The sequence below is a fragment of the Cylas formicarius genome, unplaced genomic scaffold (genome assembly GCF_029955315.1).
Source record: "Cylas formicarius isolate icCylForm1 unplaced genomic scaffold, icCylForm1.1 PGA_scaffold_2__14_contigs__length_35257938, whole genome shotgun sequence".
Lineage (NCBI taxonomy): Eukaryota > Metazoa > Arthropoda > Insecta > Coleoptera > Brentidae > Cylas > Cylas formicarius.
Window position 1 is genome coordinate 21735928 of NW_026844319.1, and position 11621 is coordinate 21747548.

The 11621-nt window shown below is 33.5% G+C and overlaps 1 long non-coding RNA gene across 1 annotated transcript; it reads left to right on the forward strand.

Moving 5' to 3' along the window:
• Positions 1 to 3494: 3494 nt before the first annotated feature.
• Positions 3495 to 6210, forward strand: LOC132698358 (uncharacterized). The gene is made up of 4 exons (XR_009618365.1): positions 3495 to 3874; positions 4958 to 5073; positions 5492 to 5621; positions 5673 to 6210. It is a non-coding gene; the product is annotated as an uncharacterized LOC132698358 (long non-coding RNA).
• The last annotated feature ends 5411 nt before the right edge of the window (positions 6211 to 11621 follow it).

Here is an 11621-nt window from a genome sequence, read left to right on the forward strand (position 1 = left end):
CCTCATATTTTTTCCTTATGTACTTTTTTCTCAGCGTTTTTCCTTGAATAATCAACGAATTGATAAAAAAATATCTATAAAATAATTTTAAAAATTAAATAGAAATTTTCCAATAAATTAACCCATTTGAGAATCACATAAAATAATTGAAAATTTAGATTATTATTTAGGGTAATCTTCGATGAGCATTTTGTTTCCGTTTTTCTTACGGACTTTCGTTATAACTTTTTCCATTAATGATATAATGAACAATTTTAATTTTACATTCCACGGTTTTGATACAAATAGAAACGTTTTTGTTCGGGAGCTGTAAGTCTGTTTATTGCAAATAAATAATAATATAATAAATAAATACTTTCTTTTTTCTTTCTTTTCTTCTTTTTTTTTCTTTTAATTTAAGTATTTTATCAATACACCAAATATAAAAATTCTACTGCAGTGTTTATAGATCACATTTTATTTTTTTTTAATTTGCTTAAAGTTAGTTAAAAAGAAAAACAAATAATTTAATACGTTTCACATCTATTCTTTTATGTGTTGGCTTTAAAATTGCAGGTTCAAATTTTTTGTATGATTTCCTTCAACATATTTGCAAATATAAAAGGTCAATGGTTACCAAGCATTGTACGAATTTTTATCTTAACAAAAGTATTTAGATTATAACTTTTGTTTACATGTTTGATTACCGAAACTTTAGTTACGAGTGTTTAGTGTTTATTTAGTAAACCAGCGACTGAAGAATTTTATCAACGTGTTACCTGCTATACAGCACGAATAGATTGTGGGTAATGTGAGACATAACCATGAGGACTGGTAAACCCGAAAATGCCATCGGTAGCTAAAATCTACCCAACACTTCCGATCACACCCAAACCCGTGAATAAAATACCAGAAATGTCCAAGCATTGGACATTGACCATTTTAGAGTAGGGAGTAGAGAGTAGAGAGTGTTTTCTACCAGTAACTTGTAAATAGCAAAAGAGTCATTAAAAAAGATTGTTAAAATTCCATATAGATTAAATCATAATTTATAATATACGTTCTTTAGTCTAGTCTCTAGCTGCTGTGAAGAGATAAAGGAACCAGATCTGTTTTGTCTTCTAAAGAAATTGTATGAATGTAAAACAGTTTATTTACCAAAATATCAAGGCTAAGCCAAGCGTCACGATCTAGGTTTAGGCGCCCAATAAATCAACCCAATTGTTATGGGTTTGTAATTTTTTTCAACTACAAAACCAGATAAAATTAGCTAAATCCAGATTGATTTTCAACGAAATTTGAAATATTTAAAGGAGTAAATCCGGAAACGCTCTTCTAGACCGGCTGGATCATTAAAAACACACAACTTTAAAACATTTAGGGCTCTGGGACAGTCTGTACAGTGTACAAGTATAAAAAGTGTCAAGTGTATTTTAGATAAAATGCAAGACGTCGACGTTTGTCATGCTATAATTATTTCCTTGAAATTATGTTAACCGTATTTATTTCGAACGGATAATGGAAATGGAAGCATATATAAATATCAATTAGGTTATACGTATAGGCAGAATTGAAGCATATACCCAGAAAGCGATGTCTAAGCTTTCGATACAGATTGTCCTCGTATCATTGTTTGCTTTCGCAGGTAATTATTGATTTCGTAAATTGCATCGGTGTTAATGTGTCTTTGCAGTGTTGGGTCGAAAACAATGTCCCTGCACAGATCCCAAGGAGATTTGTGAGGAAAGCAACCCTTGTTTCGAAAAATGCGGGCCTCGAGGTATTTGCCCACAATACTTGATAAAGGGATGTTACTGTACAAATTGTCGCGACCAGCGATCAGGACAATGTGTATAATTAACCTCAGAGTGTAGTAGAAATTTTATAGTTGATATGTTTTAATAAATGATCAATCAAAATAGTTTTGGTTTATTGATCTCGGCTGGTTATTTGGATTTTGGATTTTGCGACGTTGTTTCTAATTACATATTCCTAAGAGAAGAAACATGGATACTATTTGATAAATATGGATAGAGGAATATCAGTTAATTCTTGATTCTTGTGAAAAAACGGGACAAACGCCCAATAAATAAATAAATTAAAATATCAAAAATTCCTCATACCCTGAAAAAATGTTTTTTAAGTCCGGTCTTATAACATTATTCCTGGATGTGCATCTTTCATGGAAAATATAAGCTGAAACGAAATATCCTTAGAAAACCAGTGGCGCCAGTTAATGCGGTTTATCTGTCGCAATTTAAAACCATTTATAACAATTTAATTTTTATCTGGATGGTTTTTTATTCCACGAACGCGATAATTTTTATTATTTAAGGAAAACCAATTTAACAAAAATAACACAGGTAACGATACGATGGTACTATTGGCATTGTATCTCGTTTTGTCGTTTGGTATTCTCACAGGTGAGTATTTTTTACTTTATACCTAAGGACCGAGTAATAAGAAGATCATGTAACTGTGTACCGGGTGTCAAGTGCCGTTGAAGAGTGCGGTTGGGTCGGAAGATGGGAAATGTTTCATATGTGTTCATATTATTAATGTTCGGTGACTGTTATAAGAGAAACTAAGTTTTTGGCATATTTTCAGTACGATGTCAGAAAAAATGTCCTTGCCAAGATCCGAACGAGGTATGCAAATGGAGTAATCCATGTTTCGAAGCATGTGGAACCCCTAGACCGTGTCCCCAGTACGAAATCAAGGGATGTTTTTGCAAGTCCACCTTCTGCCGGGATGCGGGTACTCACAAGTGTCGACCGATACTTTGGGGATGAAAGTAGACTTACCAGGAAATATAATTATTGCACAATTTATATTTTCTTTAAGATCCCTACTGTAATCAACACTAAATAAATTCGAAATATATGTAATAGTTTATGTTTACATTATACCATTTCTCATACTGTTGCGACGTATGACCAAAGTTTCGGAATAGGAGAAAAGATTTGGGGAAATGAAAGGTGGAAATGGGTTAGAAGCTAAGAAGTAAAATTGCACTCGAAGTGAGTTTTTATAAAAGGCGTGTCACAGTTGCTCCGCAGTGGACCCAGCAAAGGCTGATCCACTTGAAGAACCTCTGGTGCAGTCCTGAACGGCTTGGTCCTGAAAATAGGTTACAAAATGTCAGGAGTTTTACGAAGAACGAAAGAAAACCCTGCTGTTACTTGAGAACATGTGCGTAATACAAGTAGATTACAGGTAATGCAAAATTAAAATTCGTATGCAGAAAAAGAAAAGAAATATCGCTTATTCGCGGCGTTCACAATGAAAACCTCTATTCGATATTTTGATGTTACGATTTTTTTTTATGTATACTTCGAATAGGATTAGCTTTACGATTAATAGGGTATAATGGGTCGACTACCTGTAGGTATAAAATGTCGTTCGACAAAATACGCACACGGAAGAGTGCTAACGAGTGTAAAGGATGGCTATAATTCCGCGCGCATCTCCTGCTGAGGTCGTTTTAGGGTTCAGTAGCAACTCGACAAGCAAGACAGACCCTCGCTGATAATTTAGTGGGCAAATCGATGTTTCGTTTGTATATTCCGGCTTAGTGCCTCTCGAGGGTAAAAGACGTTATCTACTATGGTTCGGAAATGTTAGTTGCGTAAATAACGTCTAGAATTGGCCATTAGTTTAGCCATTGAAGAGTCTTGCTGGTTCGCAGCGTCTCCATCGGTTCGGGAAACTGCTGTGGAGCTAAGGCGCCATTTTGTTGCATTATACGGCGCAGCTGGAGGCCCGTGCGTGATCCTCCTGATTATTGTTTGCTCTTAGACGCTTAGTCTGGGTGTAAGGGGGTAGTGGTTGAGCACAACTAGGGTACACCATTTCGGGGAATAAGTTTGATTCCTGCCGTCGGCCGGGTTACTGGGTAAGTCGTCCCTCCACGTCGACGCAAGTCCGCTATCCGCGGCATGCATACTAAAACCGCCCGTCCACGCCGGAAGGATTTCAGATAAGTACCACGTATTAGTTTTGCTATTACTACCGGGTTACCGGGTTACTGCTCTTCATTTAGCCAACACTGGGCTAGCGCGATAACTATGGTTGTATCCACTAGTGATAATAATTTGTGATATTTTAATCCTTCTTGTATTTATTTATTTATTTACTGGTTGCCTAGCGCTGGTGCCCACTATTTAGTGTTATTGTTTTTTTTGTTGCCATACTACCGCCTTCCAATTACATATTTCCAGCAAATAAACTTGTAGTTGTCGAAACGATCTTGCGGGTAGTAACTGTTGATTAATAAACGTAAGTGACAACCTTTAGAGTTTGGTAGTTTTATTCTGGACGTAGCTTAATTTGTAGTATCATCGGGCCTTAGCAAACTACCTGGCGCCCACAAAAGAAAAGTCAACGAAGTGTTCGTATAAATAAATAAAAAAAAAAGATAACAATAACGTAAATTCAACGAACCACGGCCCTCAATTCGAGCAAGCGCCTACTTGCGTTCTTCAACCCACAAAAAATAAAAATAAAAGATCCGAACCAGGCTAAAACAACCCACTGGAAGGTAACATTGAAGATACTAAAATTTCGTAATTTTCGTAATTTTTGAATACTTCCTACTCTAAAATACCCTATGCACTGATTAGGCGTGCTCAAAGTGTCACTTAAAAAGTCAGTTTTATTAAACACCGTCGTGAGTGCTTCGAGCGTTTCTGCTATCAGTTTGTGCTTCATTTTTTTGGACATTTCATATCATGAATCACCATTACTGCATTACACGCAAAAGTATATAAGAGTACATAATTCGATTTTTTCTTATTAACGCAAACTTGTTTGAAATCTTTGTTGATTTCTAAGAGTCTTAATACTTTATTGTACTAAAAGCGCAAGTGGATGATTAAAATATGAAATGTGTTAGAGCGGAGTTAAACTCAAGCTAGCAACTAAGGCAAGTCTCAACTAATGATTAAAATGATGATTATATATTTCTGTGTTATTCCAGGTTTAGTTCTGAATAAAAAAAATCCCCTTTAGCCACAACAATCTGTAAGCAACGCAAGCATTGTCTTGAGAAATGCGAGCCTCGAGATATTTGTCTCAAGTATGTGATCAAGTAAAGTAAGTAATATCTTTAACCTCAAATATAACGAAATATAAACATTTTCCCAAATACTGGAGGCATTGGTAACACTGTTTAATTGATTTACTCAAATTGTACTAAAAACCCTCTTGTTATTGTTGTTATTGTTTATAAATTTTTTTCAAAAAAGTGTTTTAAGAGTACCGCAGCTTTAGGGTGTGCTGCTAAACGAAAAACCAATCATATCAAAATTTTATTTGAGTTGTATAAGTTATTGGGAGGAATCCTTTTGTAACTTGAATATTGAGTTTTGCGTTTCCAAAGAACGCTTTATTATATCTGCAATTTTGATATTAAAACAAACCTGGTTGGAATGTTTTGGCTCATCCTGTACAGTTGTGTTCCATTTAGATAAACACAACCTCTACCACTTATCGTGCCACTATTATTTCTTAGAATTTACTGGAACTGACAGTGGAAGTGGCGTGCACAAAAGTAATAACTAAGTCATACCGAGGTAGACCTGAAACGGCGATGTTTAATCGACTGATACATATTGTCCTATTATCGTCGATTATTTTCGAAGGTAATTTTATATTTGATTCATTATGGAGCCATTATAACCGTGTATTTGTAGTGCTTGGTCAAAGAAAATGCCCCTGCAGCCGCCCCAATGAAGTATGCAAGGAAGCAAACCCTTGCCGTGAGCAATGCTCGCCACCCGGCATTTGCCCGCCCGACACAATAAAAGCATGTTTCTGCGAGGAGAGATACTGTCTTGATCTAGAATCCGGAAGATGTGTAGTTAATCCCAGAGCATAATATTTATTGTACAGTGTAAAATTGGGAATAAAGTGTTGTGGAAACTTCAACAACTATAATTAGAAAACGTTTTCTATTACTTCCATTGTAATTTATAAAATTATTTTTTGAATAGCCTCTTCGAGAGTGTATATTTTAGAATTTGAGGGGGTAAAATTCGATCGCAGATTGTGTTGTCATATTCTATATCGCTAACAGCCTAGTATTTCACTTTAAACTTGTTATAGAAGCTAAAAATTGAAAAGTTTGAAAGTTTTGGTTTATTTTTGCCAGCAATAAAAATGGTAAGGCTACCTCAACTTAGCATTATCATCTGGGTAGATTCACGGTAGGGAAAATTTAATAAGCGAAAATGTAGTGGTGGTTTGAGGAAACAAACTAATGGTAACTATTGTTAATGAAAGGCAATTTTGGTAGTAATAAGCAGAAGTTTTATACTAATAAGAGTATGATATACCCGCAAATTTGCACTACTTCACGATTTGCAGTTTTTCAATGCTTAATTAAATGGTTTCATTGAGCTTTGCTTCTAAGTTTTCATCAGAATCAGAATTTTTTTGTGAGACTTTTGAAGGTGGAGTGTTACCCTATTTTTTAGAAAAAAAGCAGTTGAAAGTCCGATATCAACTGGGAATCTTGAAGGAGAAAAAGTATGCGTTTGACATTACAGATCGCAACGTTTTACCATAAATTAGATAGTTCAGGTTGGGTAATGGTAATCTATATTTTGGTTTTCAATTTTCATTTAAAGGTTTGGAGAGTTTTTGAGATGAGATTATATATTATATATTATTATATGGTATATGCTTGTGATGTTTCCCGAGGAATGTATCATATTCTTAAAAATTCACATAAAATCGTGGTATTTAGCGGTAATTTCATTGGCACGTAATATTAGAAATAATTTAAGTGGTATTTAGTGGTATTGTTTCGGTTAATTAGTGGTAATGCGGCAATTTGGTAATTAAATGTGCACATATCCATTGACATTTTGGTGATGAGTGATTTATAGCACCTTTTTGTATTTATTTAAATTTTAAATGGGATAGCTACTGGCTCCAGTAAATACAACAGCTTTCTTTCGCACTATCAATAATTGTCCTAGCAGGAAACGTGAATATATCAAATTTGTTCCAAACATACAGTGAGTTTCAGTTTGATCTGAAATTGCTCTTCTTTGCCAAATTTAGGGACGGTTTTCAGGGGAAATTTAAACACGCTGTAAACATGCAGCTTGTTTTGCAGAATGGCGTTTAATCTAAAAACGTTTGCCACGGACGGGGATGTAAGATTGCAGTTCGCCGTTGTTGTAACTTTATATTTAATTTAATGCACGTGTCTGGAAAAATGATGTTGCCGCGAGCGGAAGCGTCGTTACCGTTTCTTTCGGCGAACTATTTTGAATGGGTATTGAGTCTCTGAATAAAAGCAATGAGGTACGGTATTAGGGAAACGAATGGTCTTAGATATTTGAAACAAAAAAAAATATTAATCGGCAACGAGAGAGTGCTGGAAATTATTTTCGAGTGCCTGAATTGATCACCAGGAGGCGTAATTAATAGTAGGGAAAATACTTGTATTGTAGTGTCTAGCAATAATTTGTTGCAACGAATTATCAAATAAAGAACAACAATTACTACCCTATTAATCCTAATATTTGAAAACCATTATTGTGGTTTTTTCTTGACATCCACTCAGGTATGTATCTATTACCGTTAATAATTGCACTGCGAAAACAAAGAATGAAGGTGAATGACGCTTAACAATTTGACTAAGAAAATTTCACTAATGTACCAACCTATCTGGAGATATTATTGAAGACGTCGATACATACATTCATGAAGAAGATCAAAATATAAGCCTTGAACAATTGGAACAAATTCAAAACGTGTCTAGAGAATGTAAATACTCCAAAAATTAATATCATCTCTGACATTCAAATTAGAACGCCAAATATTGCTAATACTGGTGAGACAGTACACTCAACAGTTGAAGATCCTATTTAAAATATTTAAAATACTTATATTTATAATACTTATAATATTTAAAATACTTATTACATAATATTTAACCAATAAAAAAACGGTCGTTATCATGTTATTATGAGTTACCCATTTCAAAATAAAACTAGATTTTCTGTTTATTTAAGTCAAAACTATCAAAATGAAATAATTAAATTCTTTTTAGATTATTTGGATCCAACAAAAATGTACTACATTTATGTACAAACCACTGAAATAGATTAAGCTAGGGAGCTATCTGTTTTGATACCAAATATATTTAAAAACCATGCTTATAAATTGGCAATATCAAAAACTTTTTAACTGACGTCATTGACAGGACAAAACAAAAAGATCTAATTTCATATCATCATGAGAAAATCTGTCATCAAGGTATTAACGATAGCCTATAGCATTATAAAGGCTCTACTATTGGCTAAATATGAAAACCGACCTAACTCAATATATTAATAATTGTGACAAGTGCCAACCAACAAAATATGATCGTAGAACTTGTCCGTTGTAAAAATTCATCTGACGTCCAACTAAAAGAGCAAACCTCGTTGATTCAACAGCTGATCGATAACTATAATGACACTATAACACTTATACAGAAAAATCAAGAAATTATTAAAATACATATAGACATTTTTTAATATAATTGAAATAAAATTATTACTGACATTACTATCTTTATTAAAGCTCAAAACACACTAATGCAAATAATTGTAAATTGCCAAAGTTTTATAACATTACATTTGGGAAATTATACACATTACATCCTGCAGTAATATCGGCGGCTGAATTAGAACAAATAATTTTTAAATTGACTATTGTCCATGGTGATGATCAAATTTTAATTTTTGAAATCATAATAATACAAATTTTTGAAATGTTCCAACTATTCCCAGTACCCGCAAATCGATCCTTAATTGTCCTAATTTACCCTAACTAATATTGGGCAAGAAGCAATCTGTCTAATCATTGAGGACACAACTCTCATTAGATATTCCGAAAACAAAAATTGCCACGTAGTCAATGTAAATGTTTCAACGCATATAATACGACCAATCAATCACCAGTAGATTTGTTTCGATAATACCATCGGAACTGAAACTTAAATTACAAATGAATTGTGGAAATAAAGAAATCGCTTTTATTGAAGAAGAAATACTGGCTTTGGAATAAAGAAGAACTTTTTAAAGGAAACCCATTCTCACTGCCAGCCATCCAAATTGAAAATGTGGAACATGTAACGATGTAAAGTACCAGCCACTCCAGCTACAATCGATTGATCTCAACTAACTAACCAAAACTACGAGAAGCTGCGAAATCTTCGATCCCCGGCATTAGAGTCTCGCCACTTCAACGGGAATGATGTTTATTTTAATTTTGCTAATAGTTACCCCATGGAAAACGTACAAGAGCAGTTTGCTGCAAGATTCCAAGAAAACCAAGCACGCCCACTTTTTCCAAAACAAAAATTCGTCCCTGTTGTTTTCCACTACCGATGGAGATAGAACGTTATAAATATGTGTACAATGTACTTTGTATTTCAATTCTCCTTGTAACGGCTTAGTATAAAGCTCCTAGCTCTTGTGTTTCTAGCAACTTTTGTTGGGTTGATACACCTTTTTGTAGTAACTTAACCTACTTCAGCACTTTTATTATTTGTATTTTTTATCGTATTCTTTGATGGCAATTAAACTATATGGTTTGCCTTGGTTTGTTTTCCAAATTTCTAGGACTACCCTTTTCCTTTATACTTTACCGCATTGTGTTTACTGGGAGTCCGGGCATAAGTAAAAATTCTCGCAATTTTAATGGATTTACGTTGGCTGCGCAAAACTGGAGAAATTGAATTATGCTTCGAAACTTCCCGGACACATAAACGTTCCGTTTTACATTGCAAATTGAAGCTAAGAAAGTTTCCGGGTGTAGGGAATTTGTGTTTTCGATCGCATAAAATAGATTCCGCGATACAATAGTTTTCGCGGTATACATAAAAACGGATCTAAACGAAGATTTTAATTTAAATCGCCGCGATTCGTCGAATCGAATTTTTATTTTTCCCGGCGGTTTTCCGCGGACCGTTTTTACGACCGAGAGGGGGGTAAAAAAATAATAAATCCGAAACGGGGTCCACGATTCAGTCTTTTCTCTAAATCCCTGGGATTGTAATGTAGAGCCGCATAATCGACGTTTTACGTTAACTTTTCTCTTGGCTAGTCCCGATGCAAATATCGCCGACGAAGAATTAAAGCCTTTCATTTAGCCGGCATTAAATTGAATTACCAGGTTTTCTTTTTTTTGTGTCGTTCCGGGCCACTTTTGTGAGCTTGGAATTTTGATTTTGTTTAAAGATTTATAAACAAAGGATACTTAATTTTCTGGGCTAAATAGAATATTATTTATTACAATATTTAATTATTTGTTTATGATATTTTATTTTATATTACTTCCTTATTGTTCCTGAAATGGCAAGATACATAAATGAAATTTAGTCTACAAATACATTTGATTAATTGATAAATATTACAATAAATAAGAACTAAAAGTTCAGATTTTATTATATTAAATTATATATTTTGACATGACAATTGTTTCGACAACACCGGGTCTTTCTCAAATCTAATATTTACAAACTACCTGCTAGTATATATACCAAAAAATGACCATAAAACCTTAATTAATGTTGTTGTGACAATTTAAGTTCAATAAAGGAGAGGTATTTAAATCTAATTGATCGTTAAGCAATACATTTGAATGTGTCATTTTGTTAATCTCCATGGCTTCCAATAAATTTAATTTTCTACTTTTTGTGGCTGTATGTAAAATATCAAAATTGTAGTAAAAATTGTGTTTTTCTGTGTTTAAGTGTGTAGTATAATTAGAATCTAGACTATTGTTTTTAAACGCTCTTTTATGTTCGTTAATGCGTTTCTTCAAGGATCTACCTGTTTGTCCAATATAAATTTTAGGACAAGATCCGCATTTCAACCTGTAGACACCTGATTTTTGGGATTTTGGACATTTCTTTTTATTGTTTTTTAAATATTTTCCTCTTGTGTTGTTAGTTCTGAAAGCTATTTTTAAACCACATTTTGGCAAATGTTTTGAAACTTTTTCACTAGATTCTCCTATGTATGTAATTGTTTTAAATTGTTCGTGTTCTGTATTAGGTTTCGGATAAATAGAGTTTACTGTTGTCTATATTTGTTATTTATAATTTATTTATAATTTTATCTATAATGGACGAATTGTAGCCGTTGTTCAGTGCAATTTGTTTAGTGTGGCGTATGAAGAAGTCTGTGTATAAAAGAGTTAAATGCAGCCATTTTGTGTGTATAAGGGTGATTTGACCTGTTATGTATGACTGTGTCCGTGTGTGAAGGTTTATGATATATTGAAAAATCTAATTTGTTTTGCGCTTTCGTAATAGTTAAGTCTAAAAAATTAATAGAGTTATCCTGTTCAACCTCGATAGTGAATTTTATACCTCTCCTTTATTGAACTTAAGTTCTCACAACAACATTAATTAAGGTTTTATGGTCATTTTTCGGTATATATACTTGCAGGTAGTTTGTAAATGTTACATTTGATAAAGACACGGTGTTGTCGAAACAATTCGATAAATATTACCGCTGACAAAAATTGAACATTTTGTTGTCCTGGCTGTTATTTTCGAAACAGTTAACTGTAAAAATATGGTCTAGTTTAATTCAAACAATATTTGTTTTATTTTTAGTTTGCATATACATTTT